Source organism: Podarcis muralis, chromosome 9, assembly GCF_964188315.1.
Source record: "Podarcis muralis chromosome 9, rPodMur119.hap1.1, whole genome shotgun sequence".
Classification (NCBI taxonomy): Eukaryota; Metazoa; Chordata; class Lepidosauria; order Squamata; family Lacertidae; genus Podarcis; species Podarcis muralis.
This window is the reverse complement of record NC_135663.1, coordinates 32847313-32864942: the sequence shown is the minus strand read 5'-3', so window position 1 is coordinate 32864942 and position 17630 is coordinate 32847313.

Here is a 17630-nt window from a genome sequence, read left to right as displayed (position 1 = left end):
CTTCCCCACACCCCAAATGGATGTTTCAGGTTTATCGCTTCAGTTATTTGGATTGGATTTGTTTAGACAAGCATAAAGTGCACCTTTTATTACTTTAAACCTGTCCAAAAATGTCAGAGTTACCAACAAAGCAAATTTTTGGTTGCTAATCCAGTTCCTTCATTTTAACATAAATCTTGTTGGGGGTGTGCTGCTCATGAGTAAAGGCTACACCCCAGTATCATTATACTTGTCTGTCTCCATGAGTTGGAGCAGGAAATATGAAGCAGGAAGCCTCCTCTATTTGCAGATGTTCCCTGCCTGGCATGATTTAGAACCCCCGATTTCCAGGGTTATAAATCACACAGGGAAACTCCATTAGTAGAGGAGGATCCCCACTTCAGACCTTTGCCTCCAAGTCATAGAGGGTAAAGAGGATATCAACACTTTGGGATACTCATTGATCTGTCTCCATCACTTGACGTCCAAGAGGTCCCATTGGCGAGGCATGCCTATGTCCAGCACCAGCTATAGAACTTCCTGGAGAAGGAATTGGCAACCATGATCCATGCCATGGTAACCTCTCAATGGGACTTCCCCTGAAGATGGTTCAGAAGTTGTAACTATGTTAGCAGAAGAGCCACCATTTTGCATCCTTTATAATCAAGCATCATTCCAGATCACTGTGCGGGCGTATGTTGGGGTGGCGGCACCAAGTAAGATAGTCAAGTCTATTTGGCAAAAAGTCTGGAAAAGGGTAATGTGAGAGATAAAAAACTTGGGTTTTTCTCAGAAAAGTCAACTCTGCAGGAAAAGTATTTACAGTGGAACCTCTACTCACGACCACAATCCGTTCCGGAGACCCGTCCTTATGGCAAAATGGGTCACTGGGAGAGGCGCCGTTGTGCGCAAGTGCAGGCAATTGCCACTCCTGCACGTGCGCGAATGGCAGCAAACCCGCTGGTTACTTCCGTGTTTGCTGTGGTCGCAACTTGGAACATCTGCAAGTGGAGGTGGTTGTAAGTGGAGGTTCTACTGTATTAATTTATATGCTGCTTACCTGCCAAAATTGCTAATAGGTGGTTTGCAAGAATAAAACCACTTTAAAATAAGGGCTGCGCATAATTCAAATACACTATAAAACAGTTCCATCAAAGCATTGGAATAAACACACATAATTAAAATGTGCAATAAACAAGGCCATTAAAACAGCACAGCGATTAAAGCAGCGGTTAAAAGAATAAAAACAAGAGATGAGGAAAATGCTCATTTTAACAGATGCAAGCAAAGAAAGCGCTCCACAACACTAGTGCCACCAGTGAACAAGACTGCCTCCATGTTAGAAAGGTAAAGGGACCCCTGACCGTTAGGTCCAGTCATGCCCAACTCTGGGGTTGTGGCACTCATCTCGCTTTATTGGCCGAGGGAGCCGGCATACAGCTTCCGGGTCATGTGGCCAGCATGACTAAGCTGCTTCTGGTGAACCAGAGCAGCGCATGGAAACGCCGTTTACCTTCCCGCTGGAGTGGTACCTATTTATCTACTTGCACTTTGTGCTTTCGAACTGCTAGGTTGGCAGGAGCTGGGACCGAGCAACGGGAGCTCACCCCGTCATGGGGATTCGAACCGCCGACCTTCTGATCAGCAAGTCCAAGGCTCTGTGGTTTAACCCACAGCGCCACCCGCGTCCCAGGTGGTAAACATGGGGCTGTGGCTCAACCTCCTACGTTTCATTTTTCTTTCTTACACACTTTTCATACTTGGTTGATTTCTACCTATATATCATTTTTTTTTCAGCCTATTACGGGGCGTATAAAGTTCACCATGTCCCCTGATGCTGTTAACCCTTGCTAGAAAAACTTACAAAAAGGAAATATTTACTTGGGTTGGCCATTATAATGGCCACTTAACCAAATTTAAGAACGAATTTTATATTCAGAGCCGTCTTTTAAATAGCTCTTTTATTTACCAGTTGAATTGAAGGCACTGGCAAATCTCACAGTTGCACCTAATTGTTCTTGACTGCACATAAAATTACTAAAGGCCCAGCTTGCTGCATGCCAGAACATGATCTGAGCTGCCACTGAACTGACAGATGCTATTCCAGGATGTTTGCAAAGAGTCCTACTAGATGCTTATCAAGTTAGTGAAGTAAGTCTGTGCCAACATCCTCATGTGATATGATAATTATGGGAAAGCAGAGATACTTGCAACATTTGAAAACAAGGGTCACGCTAGATGGGATGCTAAATGCATCAGGGATTTAAAATAAATAATGGGTGTGGGGAAGTGGTTTTCATCGAGACAGCAGCACAAGGAGAGGAGGATTCTTAGTGTGAATTCTGCCCATCCTAAGTTGAAGTATGAAAAAAGCTACTTTTCCTGTATATCATAGTGTATAAGGCTGCATTTGGAATTTTGAAATGGCAGCCAAAAAACCATTGTAATCCATGTAAGAAAAACCACCACATCAATAAAAAAAACTGAGCTGCGATAACAAAAAGTGTGTGTGTGGGGGGGGGAATAGGCTCAACATTTTTTGAAAGCAATCTGTGTTTTTAATAGGTTTATTTTAACCATTCCCCACCCCCCTGGCTCCTGTAAAATAGTTAAGTATGTCGAGAGATTCTGGATCTCTGCCAAGGTATTTGGCAGCCATTAGAATTTTAAATGATATATTTGATGTGCCTTGGCAGTTGAAAAGTTACAGTAATGGCTGTCTCAGATACAATAAGGCTTTAAAATAAAGATAATTGATTTGTTTTTTTTAATAAAAAATAAAAACAAGACTAAAAAAACAAAACAGCTTATTGAGTGCTCCAGATAGCCAATCATGTTACTCATACAACCTTGTGGATATGTACTCCATGACCTAATGATTCACTAAGGAACAGGGAATTTATACTGTTTACAAAGGAGCAGACACACTGTCTGCTGATTTGTACCGGCAAGAGGAGCAGAACAGAGAATTAAGGGACAATCTGGGAATTTATCTTTCTGGTGCCATACAGTGCATCCATACTCTACTAGACGAAGGCAAATTATGACATTAGCCCTTCACAAGTTACTCTTGCTTCGTCTCATTGATTCATGAAGGTTTTTTAATTTACCTTAAGTATTTAGAAATGAAGAATGCAATATTGGTTCAGCATAAAATAAAGTATGTGATGTAGGGTTTTCATTTTAAAAAGTCAGTGTAATATAATAACTCTTCAATTATGACAGAAGAGAAGCTTAACACTATGAGTTGCACTCATGAGCAGATTTTGTTTAGATCTGGATTCATTGTATTGTAAAACAGACTGTCTCGATCTGAGATGCTTCATAGGTTGCCCAGTTCAACTCATCAGTCCAAGTCCATGTTGCTTCCCTCCTTCAACTTCACTGTTAATATTCTTTTTTATAAAAAAAATTACATAACCCACCCTTTTGGCAAAAGTAGATTGATATTTTTTTTAGGAACTGTAGCTCCCCCAGAATAGATAAAGCCTGCTGGATTGCAGGCAGCAGCCTCAGGGTTTTTTGTGTTTGATACATCTAAATTTTGATATGTAGTTTATAAAATCAATACTTACAATTTTTAAACTGTTTGAGAAAAATTGGAAGAAATTTGCAGGCAAGTCTATTCTTTTTTTGGGGAAAGAATCCTGGCAAATTTCAGAAGAATAGCTGCAGTAGTTTTCCTGCAAGAAGACTGTCAACATTTTGGGATAGTTAAAAAAAAAAATTATCTTTCGTTGGTGTTGCATGACCAATTGATCTGAAAAATGCAGACATGACTGAGGTGTTATTGGGTAAGAAGCCTGCCAAATTGCAGAATAATAGGTCCAGAGCATTTTGTGCTATGTACTCACAGACATGGCCTGTCAATCACAGCACAGCTCTCCCACCATGCTGCTTCCTCCTCCAAAGCATTGGGATTGGAGTGCACTGATAAAATAATCCCCTTTGATTGCAAAGTAGACCTGTCAGTCATGAAGGAGTTCCTCCTAACTCCTGACATTTTCCTAGGGATGGGATGTAAATTTTGATTTTACAAAGCTACTCCATCTTCTCACATCCTGACATTAAATTTTTGAGGACACTTGATTTCATCTTTTTATTTAGTGTCTGGATTCCTGAGGAAGACACAGCACTTCAAGGGCTTTCTGCCTTGACTCATGCCTACCTTGTAGAATTCAAGGCACCCAACCTCAGCATGCTATGGAGGATTTGTACAGCTCTACTTAACACTCTAAAGTCTGTACTCAGGGAGGAACACATGTGCACTTTATTAACTATGAGTTCATTTATAATACTTGAAATTGGAAGCCTAGGCATAGAGTCATAAAATTGTAGAGTTGGAAGGGACCTGATGGCCATCTAAATCCAACCCCCTGCAATGCAGGAATCTCAACAAGATCATACATTTACATCTGCCACTGGCTATTTTAAAGATACAGGGACAGAATTGTACATGTGTGTAAACATAATATTTGATTTCTGTACTGAACATGATACAAATGGAGGATGGCATTGAAATAACTTTTACTTAGAGAAGACCCTCTGAAACTAATGAACCTAGGTTAGTCATGTCCATTAACTCTAATGGGTCTACCCTGAGTAGGACTAGTGTGGAATACCACCCATAGTGTTTGATATCAACCTAATTTTATGATTAAAGCTGGTATGATAACAAGTAACAATGAAGCTTGCAAAAACATTTGCTGTAGCCAATATGTTGATTTTTCTGTTGCCTTTTTCGTATGCCCTAGTTTTGCTTGGGAGGAGACTAATGAGAAAATGGCCCTTTTTATATAAGCCAAGGAGCTGATTTCATATTTACATGCTTTAAAATCATATAGAAAAGAGAAAACCATTCAGCAGATCAAGAGCAAAATTGAAAATGTCAAAAGTTGTGGAGCACAGAACAATAATTATCAAAGTACATCAGGTGTTATTAGAACTTGCATAGCTTCCTCATTGACAGCCAAGGTAATGAGAACAGAAAAAATACAAAATTAATTTATTTTATGACAAAAAATAGCAATGAAGTGAGATGATGGCAGACAGTTCATATTGTTAAAGTTGTCATTTCCTCTTGAAATTCTAGGGTAATTTAATAGCATAACTAAATAACTTGTTGGAACTCCACTTTTCAAACTGTGTGCTCAAGAACACAATCAGGCCCTGGTTCTAAGGTTCACATTTTGTGGCTACAAGAAAGAGGTGGACATTCAGTCTGGAGTAAAATTCCACTGCTGTATCACCAGTGTAGACATAAAACTAATACAGTGGTACCTCCGGTTACGAACTTAATTTGTTCTGGAGGTCCGTTCTTAACCTGAAACTGTTCTTAACCTGAGGCGCGCTTTCGCTAATGGGGCCTCCCGCTGCCACCGCACCACCAACATGTGACTTCCACTCACATCCTGGGGCAAAGTTCACAACTGGGACATCTACTTTTGGGTTAGGGGAGCTCGTTACCTGAAGCGTTTGTAAAGAGGATGGTACGTAACCCATGGTTCCACTGTATGGTGATAATTGAGAAGACACAAAAGCTCCAGGCCAGAAACACACCCTTCTAAATACACCACTCTCCAGTAAAGAGGTGAAACCTGAGAAAGACATTTTGTGTTGAAGGAAGAGAGAAAAAGCTTAATTTGGGCTCTAGACATTGTCCAGGTAAATTGCTCAGTTGGAGCTCTCCAAATTCTGTAACCCTGGACTACATCTTTTTACTTTAAGTTTATTTATATACCACATTTCCCACAGTGATTTACAAAAAAAAAAAAAAGCAAAACAGATGTAAATACAAAATTTGGAATAAAAAATACAATATCACTACAGCACTAACAGGTCAACAAGTTTTTTTAAAAAATCATTTAAAATATATAAAAGAAAGGTGAGCATAAAGTTTGTCAATAGGTCCATTAATATCCCACCAACTAACTATAATAAGAACAGCTCCCCATGCCCACACTTTTATACCTAGACTCAAAATTCCAGGAAAAAACCTCACAGCTCATTTGCTTAGTTATGACTGCTCTTGAGTGGATGCAGCCATTGCTGGATGTCACATAGACTCTCTGACACCATGGAGTTTTTCTGTCAATGAACAAGTCATTTACCCCAAATCAAAGAATATTCGAGGGCAGAGAACATAAGAAGAGCTTGCTGGATCAGGGCAATGGCTCATCTAGTTCAGCATCATGTTATCACAGTGGCTGACCAGATGCCTGTGGGAAACCATTAAGCAGGTTTGGAGTACAAGAACACTCGCCCCTCCTTTGTTTTATAGCAGTAAAATAATACTGCCCATGAAGGCAAAGCCCAGCCATCATGGCTAGTAGCCATTCATAGCCTTATCCTCTGTGCATTTGTACAATCCACTTCTAAAGAGTTGGTGGTGATTGACTACATGGGACTGGCTGAGATGAGCGGCAGAATCCGTGACCAAGGAAAAGAGACGGTGGAAGAAGATTGGAAGAAGTACAAAGATTATCTTAAGAATTGTTATAAAATTAATGAGTGTTAAAATGTCAAGGGTATTGGAAAAAATAGAATTACAGCTGTAAATGATTGGGTAAGAGAGGTAAGATTAAAGAAAGCGAACAAATATGTTAATGAAGTGAGGGGTTGTTGAGAAAATTTTTAAAAAAGGGATGCAGAAAAGGGAGGCATGGGGAAGTCGGCGAAACAAGCTTAAGAAAAGGAGGTTATGAAATTATACGTGTTTATATGTTTTTTGTTTGTTGATGTATTGTGAAGTGTATTGTGTTTATTTTATATTGGAAAATCAATAAAAATTTTATTAAAAAAAAAGAGTTGGTGGCCATCCACTACCTCCTGCAGGAGTGAGTAAAAGGTAAAGGTAAAGGGACCCCTGACCATTAGGTCCAGTCGCAGACGACTCTGGGGTTACGGAACTCATCTCGCTTTATTGGCCGAGGGAGCTGGCGTACAGCTTCTGGGTCATGCGACCAGCATGACTAAGCCACTTCTGGCGAACCAGAGCAGCACACAGGAATGCTGTTTACCTCCCCGCCAGAGTGGTACCTATTTATCTACTTGCACTGCATGCTTCTGAACTGCTAGGTTGGCAGGAGCCGGGACCAAACAACGGGAGCTCACCCCATTGCGGGGATTCAAACTGCCAACCTTCTGATCAGCAAGCCCTAGGCTCTGTGGTTTAACCCACAGCGCCACCCACGTCCCTTGCAAGAGTGATTACCATAATTTAACTATGTGCTGCCTGAAGAAGTACTTTCTTTTATCTCTCTCTTGAATCTTCCAACCTTCAGCTTCATCAGATGTCCATGAGTTCTAGTGTTATGAGAAAAGGAAAACCACTTTTCTTCACCCACTTTCTCCAAGCCATGCATAATTGTATAAACATCTATCGTTTCCCCTTTTCTCTAAACTAAAAAGTTCACAACACTGCAACCTTTCTACATAGGGGAGTTGCTCCATCCCCTTGATCATTTTGGTTGCCCTTTTTTCGTAACCTTTTCCAACTCTAAATATCCATTTTGTGGTGAGGTGACCAGAACTGTACCATTTTATTTTCAATGCCTTTCCTAATGATCCCTAACATAGATTTTGCCGCTTTCATACCCGCTGCACACTGGGTTGACATCTCCACTAAGTTATCTACTATGACTCCAAAGTCTCATTCCTGGTTTGTCATCAACAGTTCAGAACGCATGAATGCATATGTGAAATTAAGATTTTACACCCAAACATGCATTACTTTGCAGAAGTATCAATCTGTCTGTATTCTCCACCAAAGGAACTAGCCTGGCTCTCTGTGCTACTCCTCGGGCCAGTCTACTCATGCATGAGCATTCTGCCTATGATAAAGCTCTGTGCTTGGGCATATAGTTAGGCTAAGAGCAAATCCTGTCCAAGCACTTCCCCATGGTCTATGTTGTTGGCTACAGGTGCCTCCTGAGCCTTGAAAGACCCCTCTCTTCAAGCAAAGCATGCCAAGACATATGTCTAGCTTTACCATCAAAGTTCCTTATTGTGTCTTAACTGAAATTCACAGTGGCCAGTGAAGTCCAGGCTGACCATTAACTGTCCATTCTTCACTGGCTAGAATCTCCAAACAGTTAGGGTCCATTTTTTTACCAGACCAATCAGAATGCATTTTACTGATCCAGGCCCTGCCTATAAATTCTAACGCGAGAGGCTTTCCCCTCTCTCTTTTAGAAGCTGTGACCAATCAGCTAATGCTAAAAAGTCCTGCAGCACAGTAGCAGCGCAAGGCCTTGGACTCTGAAAGTTACACTCTGACATCACCAAAAGCCACAGAAGTCCATTTCAAAGTATAAAACATAAACAGATATATACACAATATTTCCCTCACATGTTCAGGTTTCCTTCATCCTTTTCCCTCAGGAGACCTGCTCCATAGTTCAAGAATGTAGGATTGAGTTCATATGTAGCCAAGCTGATACTTAAGGTAGGGAAGTCTCTCACTGCTAGCAAACTCTCAGCTTTAAAACCCCACAGGAAGACCATAAAACATGCAGCCACATTAGTGAAGGCTCCTGGATAACTGGTGCTAACATGGGAAGAGGTGGTTCAGTGATAGGGAAGTTAGAATCCTTTGAATTGGGTGGTGTGGGTAGAAGACTATAGAGTTCAGTTTCATACTTGAAAAATTATCATCTAAACAAATACAAGAGAAGTTGTGGGAGTACACCAGAACTTTAATGAAAAACCATGTAGAGCTTCATCTTATCTATTAACTTTCCATTTTCCCTGTAGAAATTGTTTCTGTCAATATTTTATTATGACAGGGGATGAATGGGGAGGGGGGAGTGAAGTCTAATCTAAGCAGATGTTGCCATAAATGGCACACAGCAATTGAGACTACTGAAAGGAATCAAGAGATTTCTCCTCTTTTCCATGTTTATGCTAGAAGTAGTAAAATGATTCATTAGGGGGGGGAGTAGGAAAATGAGATGCAAAGCAGTTGGAGAAATAAATAAAGCACTGAAAATATCTCTTGGACATTATTTGGGATTGAGATTACCACTGGAGCTTAAACAATCAATGCATTCATAGCTAACAGAAAACAATAGAAATTGGCATATTTATTATAGTCATGAATCAATGGTCTTATCTTCTGAGATATTACAAGGTTGATTCATTCTGACAGGAATGAAGGAATGTCTTTCAAGCTGTTTCTCCATTACTGATAGATCAAATGAGTTACACCATGTTTCTTGTCAATGAGGTGGATGAAAATACTAAGGGGTAACGGCTGCTGGTAAGGCTAGATTTAGCTTAGTAAGCAAAAAAATGCAACTCAGTAGCTATCACTCCTTTCTGATTAAAGATACAAAGCTAAGCTTTGATGAAAACTTTTTCTTGGTTCTTTACAATATAATTCTACATCCCCTTTATATGTAGTTTTATAGTACTGAACTACACAGTATACTTTAAAAAAATCTATAGTTTATTAGAGTTTTCACATTACTACAATAAAGCAGTATTTTTCCTTATTTCCCCACTCCCAGCTCTCCTCCCTCCCCCTATTTTATTTTTTAACAAACAACAACCTTAAAGCACACTTATTTCTGATGCTTCTGATATTGTTTGGATAAATTTCTATTTCTGTATGGCTGCTTGTGGCAAATTGCATCTCCAGCAATCAACCGTGGCTATGATGCCCATGAATTTAAGGCACATTCACTGATATTGAACACATTCCAGAGTAAGGACCACTATTTTATTCAGAGTAAATATGTTTGAGATTGGGCTGAGGTTGTTATTTTTAAAAATAAACGACAAAGGCCTCTATGATTCAATGGGCAATTGACCTAGGACACAACATAGATATGGCCTCTTGGAAGAAACTGTGGAAAAGAAAAATACATTTCTTGGCATGCTAGGCTCTAAAAGAGAATCTACAAAAGATGATACAGTGGTGCCTCGCAAGACGAAATTAATCCGTTCCGCGAGTCTCTTTGTCTTGCGGTTTTTTCGTCTTGCGAAGCACGGCTATTAGCAGCTTAGCGGCTATTAGCGGCTTAGCGGCTATTAACGGCTTAACGGCTTAGCGGCTTAGCGGCTATTAACGGCTTAGCGGCTTAGCGGCTTTAAGAAAAAGGAAACAAACTCGCAAGAACTCGCAAGATGTTTCATCTTGCGAAGCAAGCCCATAGGGAAATTCGTCTTGCGGAACGACTCAAAAAACGGAAAACCCTTTCGTCTAGCGAGTTTTTCGTCTTGCGAGGCATTCGTCTTGCGGGGCACCACTGTATATAGATGGTACTTGACCCTAGAAAACTTGTAAAAATGTATAAAAAGGGAACCAATTTATGTTGGAAATGTGAAGAGATTGAAGGGACATTTATACACATGTGGTGGGGTTGCAAGAAAGCCAAAGAGTATTGGGAAATGATATACTCAGAACTAAAAAAGATGTTAAGGGTCTCATTTCCCAAGAAACCAGAGATGTTCTTACTGAGTATAGCAGAGGGGGAAATACCAGCCGCCAGAATAATTTATGCCCAATGGTGGAAGGACAAAAGTAGACTGGCAGAATAAGCTAATAGAGTAAGCAGAGCTAGCAATGTTGATTGCAAAGATAAGAAATCAAGATGAGTCTGATATAAGAGAAGAGTGGGAATACTTTGGTGAATATTTAAAGAAATATAACAATCAGATAAACTTCCAACTGTGGTTAGATATATGAGCCGCAGTTAAAATAAGCAGAAGTGGGCTGGTAATTACGGAGATGCAGCTTAACAAGGACAAAATAAGGTCCCATGGAGGGATGAGTGTGGAAGTCAAAGAGTGTAAGATAAACAATGACTGTTGTATAACTGATGTACTACGGTATGTAAAATGCATAAATAAATAATTAAATAAATAAAGAATTGAACAACAATTAAAAACCTCCTGAATTGTTAATTGCAGTGAACATGAGGGTTGTCTAGTGTTGTTGACAATATGTGAAATGACATGAACCACAACAGAGTCTACCTACTGAGAAACAAGTAAGTTTCATCTAAACAAGCCAACAATTCATACATTTACCTACGACAGAAATCCACTACATTCCCCACACAACAGCTCAGCAATACAAATAATCAAAACTAGGGGTGCCAGTCAACTGAAGCAAAGATAGAGATCTTCCCTGATTTAAAACACATCGGTAAATTAGACAATGAACAAGGAAGCAGAGCATATAATAGAATATTTAATTTAAGACTGAAAAGATAGTTATTCAGACTCTCTTTGGTACAATTTGAATAATTCTTGCATAAATAGTGATACCCCCCCCTTCACGTCTGTCCTTCTCTGCAATAAGAATTTTGTCGCAAATCCATATTCTCATTTAATATGACGGAGAAAATGATTTTCATAAAAAAAAACATTTTTCTTTCTATAAGAATAATAACTTGGGATTACAGTGGCTGTAGATTTGGATTTGAACATCTCTCTTTGGACAGTCTATCATTTCTTTAAACGCATAACCATATACTGTCAATGTCTCATCAAGTAATTTGATCCATTATAAACTAATTTATAACATGTGGAGTGAGGTAACATGGGATCCTGATTGTTTCAGGCAATTACATTGATTGACAAAAGGGTCTTAGGCTATGCTGGCATGTTGTGGCAAATTAAATATTCAGTGAGGAGCAAAATGTGAGTATTTTTATGTTGCTACATTACAAAAATGTGTGTGTGTGCATGCAATTTCCAGCAGTTTAAAATTATTTTTATCATTAGTTTTCCTGCATGAATATAGATATTTGTATAACTTCTAGGCTAAATACATTTCTCCATGAAATACCTAAAAACATTGCCATAATTTTAGGAGTGGCTACGTCCAGGACCAGCCCAAGACATTTTAGCACCTGAGGTCAACCACAAAATCCTCCCCATGTTTAGCTTGTGGTCTGTTAAGACCCCTATATACTTTTCACATGTTCCACTAACAAGCCAGATATCCCCCACCTTATATTTGTACAGCTCGTTATTGCTGTCAGTGCAGAACCTTACATTTGTCCCTATTGACATTCATTTCCTTTATTGGGCCCAGTTCTCCAATCTGTTAAGGTCATATTGAATCCTGATTCCGTCTTCTGTGGCATTAGCCCCCCTCTCACTTTGCAACTTGGATGTGCATCCACTCAGTTCCTTCAGCCAAGTCATTCATAAAGCCCTTGAAGAACAACTTGTCCAGGACAGAACCCTGAGGCACCCAACTTGTCACTTTTTTCCAGGATGACAAGGAACCATTAGTGAGCATTCTTTGAGTTCAGTCAATCAACCAGCCACAAATCCATCTAACAGTTACCTCATCTAGCCCACATTTTACCAGCTTCTCTGCAAGAAGCTCCTGGGGTACTTTGTCAAAAGCCTTGCTGCAAACACTACATCCACAGCATTCTCCTAATCCACCAAGCGATCCAATAAGCTTGCATCAAAATAAAAAAATAAGATTCATCTGGTATGACTAGTTTTTGAGTAAGCCATACTGGGTCTTAGTAATCACAGCATCCTTTTCTAAGTGTTCACAGACTGGATGTTTTATTAACTGTTCTAAGACCTTTCCTGGTATCAACATCAAGCTCACCAAACTGTGGTTTGGCTCACCTTTGGTAGTGAGTGAATTGCCGTCAATCTCATACACCTTCATACCAGCTGCATTCCTTGGAGTCTGGATCTGCTACCTCTGTGGATCCTGGCACCTTGCCTCATATGTGGGTTAGCCCTAGTTACTTCATCACCATTTATCAGAATGGAGGCTGTGATGCATCTCAATATCTGAGTGGTGAGAGACTCCAGGGGTGCCAGCACTTATCCAGGGTTCAGTTTCCTTGTAAAGAAGGTCATAAGACATTGTAGTGTCTTTAGTGCATATGGTTTTATTTACACATATATACAACCTAAGCATAAGATGGAGTGTTAATGCTGTGAGTCTGACCAACAGCATTAACACTTGCTTGTCCATTAAGGTTCAAGTAAGGTCCCCAAAGTCACAGCTTCGGATTCCTCACAGAGAACAAGCTCCCAGCTTCAGACCAGACTTAAAACAAAGACCAGTCCTTGGCCTGTTGTCCTCTTATCCCTTGGATGATGCAGGATTCTGCCAGGGGAGGTGAGGGGAGTCTTAGCCCTCCTGAAAGAATATCACCACTCAGTTGTCTCTATGGCAACACTTCTGTTCTTAACCAGCTCCTCAGGCATGTAAATGGAGTGCTTACAGGCTTGACTGGGAACATAAACAATTCAGTGCAAAGTAGCTGTAAAATCAATGACTCACATTTGCGATACAATAAAACACAAAGGATGAGATGGTATTTCATAGCTGTCTTGTGTACTTAATGGTCTGGGAGTATAGCTTTGGACAAGAGCTTCATAATCAGTGCAGAGATATATTAAGATTCTCAACAAGGCTACCATGATTTATTTTGATTTCTTATGAATTGCTTCTTCTTTTTACCTCCTAAATGTGCTTAAGAAAGCACATGTGAAACTGGTCTTCACATAATATTCAATTCACACTAAGTCAGACCTTCAAGTTCTGCAAGCCATGTGCTAGTGTCATCAGTTCCCTTTATATCAGCTTGTTATTCACTGATTGACTGGCCCACCATTTATTAACTGCAGCAAACACATGTACCAAATGGTGCTTTTCAGCCAATGGTAACTCACAGAATGCCAGGCAGTTATGCGTACCACAGGATGAAGAGCACTGGCCACAAACAGAAGCAGAAAATTCTATCTAAATAAATAATAATAAACTATGTTGGAAACTCAAATGATCTTATAATGGCTTAATATATTATCTTCATTATTTACTATTGACAAAATGAAGATGGGAGGGGAACTATGGAGAAAATGTTTGATACACCTATCAATGATATGTATCTGGCTTCTGTGCAATTCAATTTTTGCAATCAGCCCAAAATACAGTGAAGTTAGATATGACCGATTTGCCTGCTGTTTGATATATATTTTCAACATTGAGTGCAGTACACAGTCAAAATGGGAAAAACTACTCACTACATTCAATCCTACACACACCTGGGAGTAATTCCTTTGAACTTAATGAAACTTATTTTGGAGCAGATAAGCATAGAATTGCACTGAAAGAATACTAGAGTGTAGTTGCCAACTTGAATTGCCGCCACTTCTCCTTTTTTATTTATGTATCAGAAAGACTGGGTTTATGCCTGCTTTTTAAAATGGATGTAAAGAAGAAACAAATGTAACTACAGAAACACCTGACAGATGGGAAGTACTTCAGGGAACTAAGGCCAAAGGATAACCAATACTTCATATACAAGCAATGAAAGGAAATAAATAGCTGACACTTTAGTCTCCAGCATATCCATGGAATGAATTACACAGGTCACAGGGTCTGAATAGTGTTCAAATACTCAAACAATATTGCACAATAATTAAGAACAGTGTGGGGACTGGAACACTGGCAAAGCATCATGTTTCAACAGAGCATCTTCAATATAACAAAGGAAAATGTGCTGCCTACAGAATGAATTATGTTAATGGAACATTCAAGCAAAAGTATGTGGTATTCAACATGGGGTCAGCATTAAAAGATCATGAATACATTACTATAACAAATAGGAAGGTAATAAGTTTTTTTAAAAAAACCAAAACAAAACAAAAACAAAATGTAATTAACAACATGCACATTTGAAGGCTAAAGTGGCTTATTTGAAATGCTATGCAGAATTTCCATCTCACTGCTATTTTTTCCAGTCTAAGCAATAAGAGATCTAAGTATATCCCACCCCCAAGAGAAAGCCTTATTAGTGTAAAAGGATTACTAAAAGCGCCCTGTCCCATTTTTATTTAAAAATGTATCACTATTGCCAGAATCCTACACCCACTTACCTACAAGTAAACCCCAATTTATACAGTGGGACTTGCTACTCAGTAACATGCATAGGATGTATGGAAATTTTCAATCCTGGAAATGTTGAGATCTGAAGACTTGTGGGTCAAGGGGATGGTGGGGGTCAAACTGCAAGATCCAGAACTTAAATTTTAGACAAAATGTTCAGTTAAAGCTCTTTGCTAGCCAGTACTGGAAGCAGCAGGAGTTGAGAAGCACTTTCAAGATGATAACAAGCCTGCGCACAATAGCGATATCCAGTGCCAACCCCTGTTAGCTGAAGATGAGGAAGTTTACCTTATATTGAAGAAACAGGTATGGGAGGGGGAAGCTGTGGGGAGGACAAGTGGGTCTTAGTCTTTTGCACTTCAGATGATTCAAAAGGCTTACAGTGCAAGCCTATGTATGCTTACTTAGAATTAAGCTTCATTGTGTTCAGTGAGGCTTCCTCCCAAGTAAGTGTGCCTAGGATTGCAGCCTTAGTATGGCCCAATCAGGCACAATTGCTCATCTATTTCAGTACCCATAGTCCAGAAGAAATCCAGACTTCAATATGCAGTGGCCCCTACCAGTCCTTATAGCCAACGGAGTCTGTTCTAGCTGCTGATGAACCTAAACTTTCTGCCACATGTTTTTTCCAACTATCCTCCATCAATTAATGAGGAAAGAAATAGAAAAGAAGAGATTAAACAGTGAAATTTAATTATGGGTGAGGTGCAAGACTTTGTTATGTGAAGCTTACTTTTAAGGTCATTGAGCAATGTTTTGTGAGTGTCATTTCTTCCCATTCGGTACCCTGCAGTCTTCCTGGGTGCTCTCTTTGCCTGAAAATTCCATGACATCCCCAATGGATTTACCTGTAAGCACAGGAAAATGGGAAGACCGCTTAATGTGCTCCTAACAGCTGTTCATTGTTACCTATTGTTTTAGGTCATCGTACTTTTAAAGAAATCAGCAATTATTAACAATAAAAGGTAAGAGAAAGACTTCCCTTAAAAATAACATCATTGAGCACACTAATTCCAGACATTCTGTAAGCAGCTTCGCAGGCTTCCTACCTGTCAATTAAAGTTCAGGGAAAGACATTATAATGCATTATAAGGTAACTCATCTGATGGGGGTTTTCCAGGACAAGAGGAATAGGCAGCCAGGGAGAATGCAGGATGCTAGAATGGAGTTTAACCTATTGCCAGCTTACAATAAAGCAAGCTATACTCTGTACCCACCAATAATCTGAATAAATTCTGAAGTGCCCTGAGAATGTGTCAGAAAAATAGAAGCCTCTTTCATAGACAGCACAACTGCGTTAACCTAGGGGTACAAAAAGGTGTCCCTTGACATGACTCAGAAGTGTCAATACAGCACTTGACTACTTGAATTTGAAAGAAGACTTTGGAAGGATATCCCCCCCCCACCCTATTTTAAACAGTATGCTACTAAAAAGCAGAAGGCACAGAGTAGGAGAAATTATAAAAAAAATGTGAATAGCACCTAAATTCCCCCCTCAATATCTGTTTGTCTTTCATTTAGAGGGTGGGAGATGAAAAACAATTAGATGATGCATTCACTTTGCTAGGCTGATTAAAAGCTCATCAAGGCCTCAAGTGGCGTAAAGTTTTAAATCCATTGATTAAATTTGCATCTCTTGTTTTAGAAGTGTTCATCCACACAGAGTGCAACCTAAACAGCAAAATCTTTTGCCATGTTAGGTATAGATTTATAACACTTTAAATAGATTGATCAAAACTGGTGCTCCACATGATACATTTTGAAATACCAATTTGTGCTGGATTTTAACAGCCCCGTAAACCAATGAAATCACTAGAAGGCATATGAAAAAAAAATATTCCTTCCAGTAGCACCTTAAAGACCAACTAAGTTACCGGTAGTTCTTGGTATGAGCTTTCGTGTGCATGCACACTTCTTCAGATACTTTTTCAGATACTTCTTATACTTCTTCAGATACTTCTTATCTGAAGAAGTGTGCATGCACACGAAAGCTCATACCAAGAACTAACTTAGTTGGTCTTTAAGGTGCTACTGGAAGGAATTATTTTTTTTTTGTTTTTTGTTTTGACTATGGCAGACCAACACGGCTACCTATCTGTAACTAGAAGGCATATGGATAAGAATGACTCTGTGGATAAGAAAGGAAATATGAGGTATTTGGTTTTGGTTTAATTATTCTTAGCCTAGGATTTTTTATGTTGTATCTTAGAACATGTACACTCAGGACTCTGGAGCACAAGTTATTCCCATGTGGTGGGAATAGAAAATGGCTTTTTCTTGGGACAGCCAACAAAGAGCAGTTCTCCTGTTAGCCATAGCCAGCAGAGAGCTCCAGAACATCCTAGTGCTCTTGCAATTCAGCATTTAAAGCTTAATATCAGGGGTCAGCAACCTTTTTCAGCCATGGGCCAGTCCACCATCCCTAAGACCATGTGGTGGGCAGGACTATATTTTTTTTTTTGGGGGGGGGGGATGAACGAATTCCTATGCCCCACAAATAACCCAGAGATGCATTTTAAATAAAAGGACACATTCTACTCATGTAAAAACACGCTGATTCCCGGACCATCCGCAGACCAGATTGAGAAGGCGAATGGGCCGCATCCGGCCCCCGGGCCTTAGGTTGCCTACCCCTGCTTAATATTTTGTTGTTATTTTTTGAGAAACAATTTTGATTTCAAGGGATTGAAATATTCAGGACACCACATAAAAAGGAAAGAAAGAGAAAGACAAATTGTTAATAAAAGGGAAAGAAATAGACATTATTTTT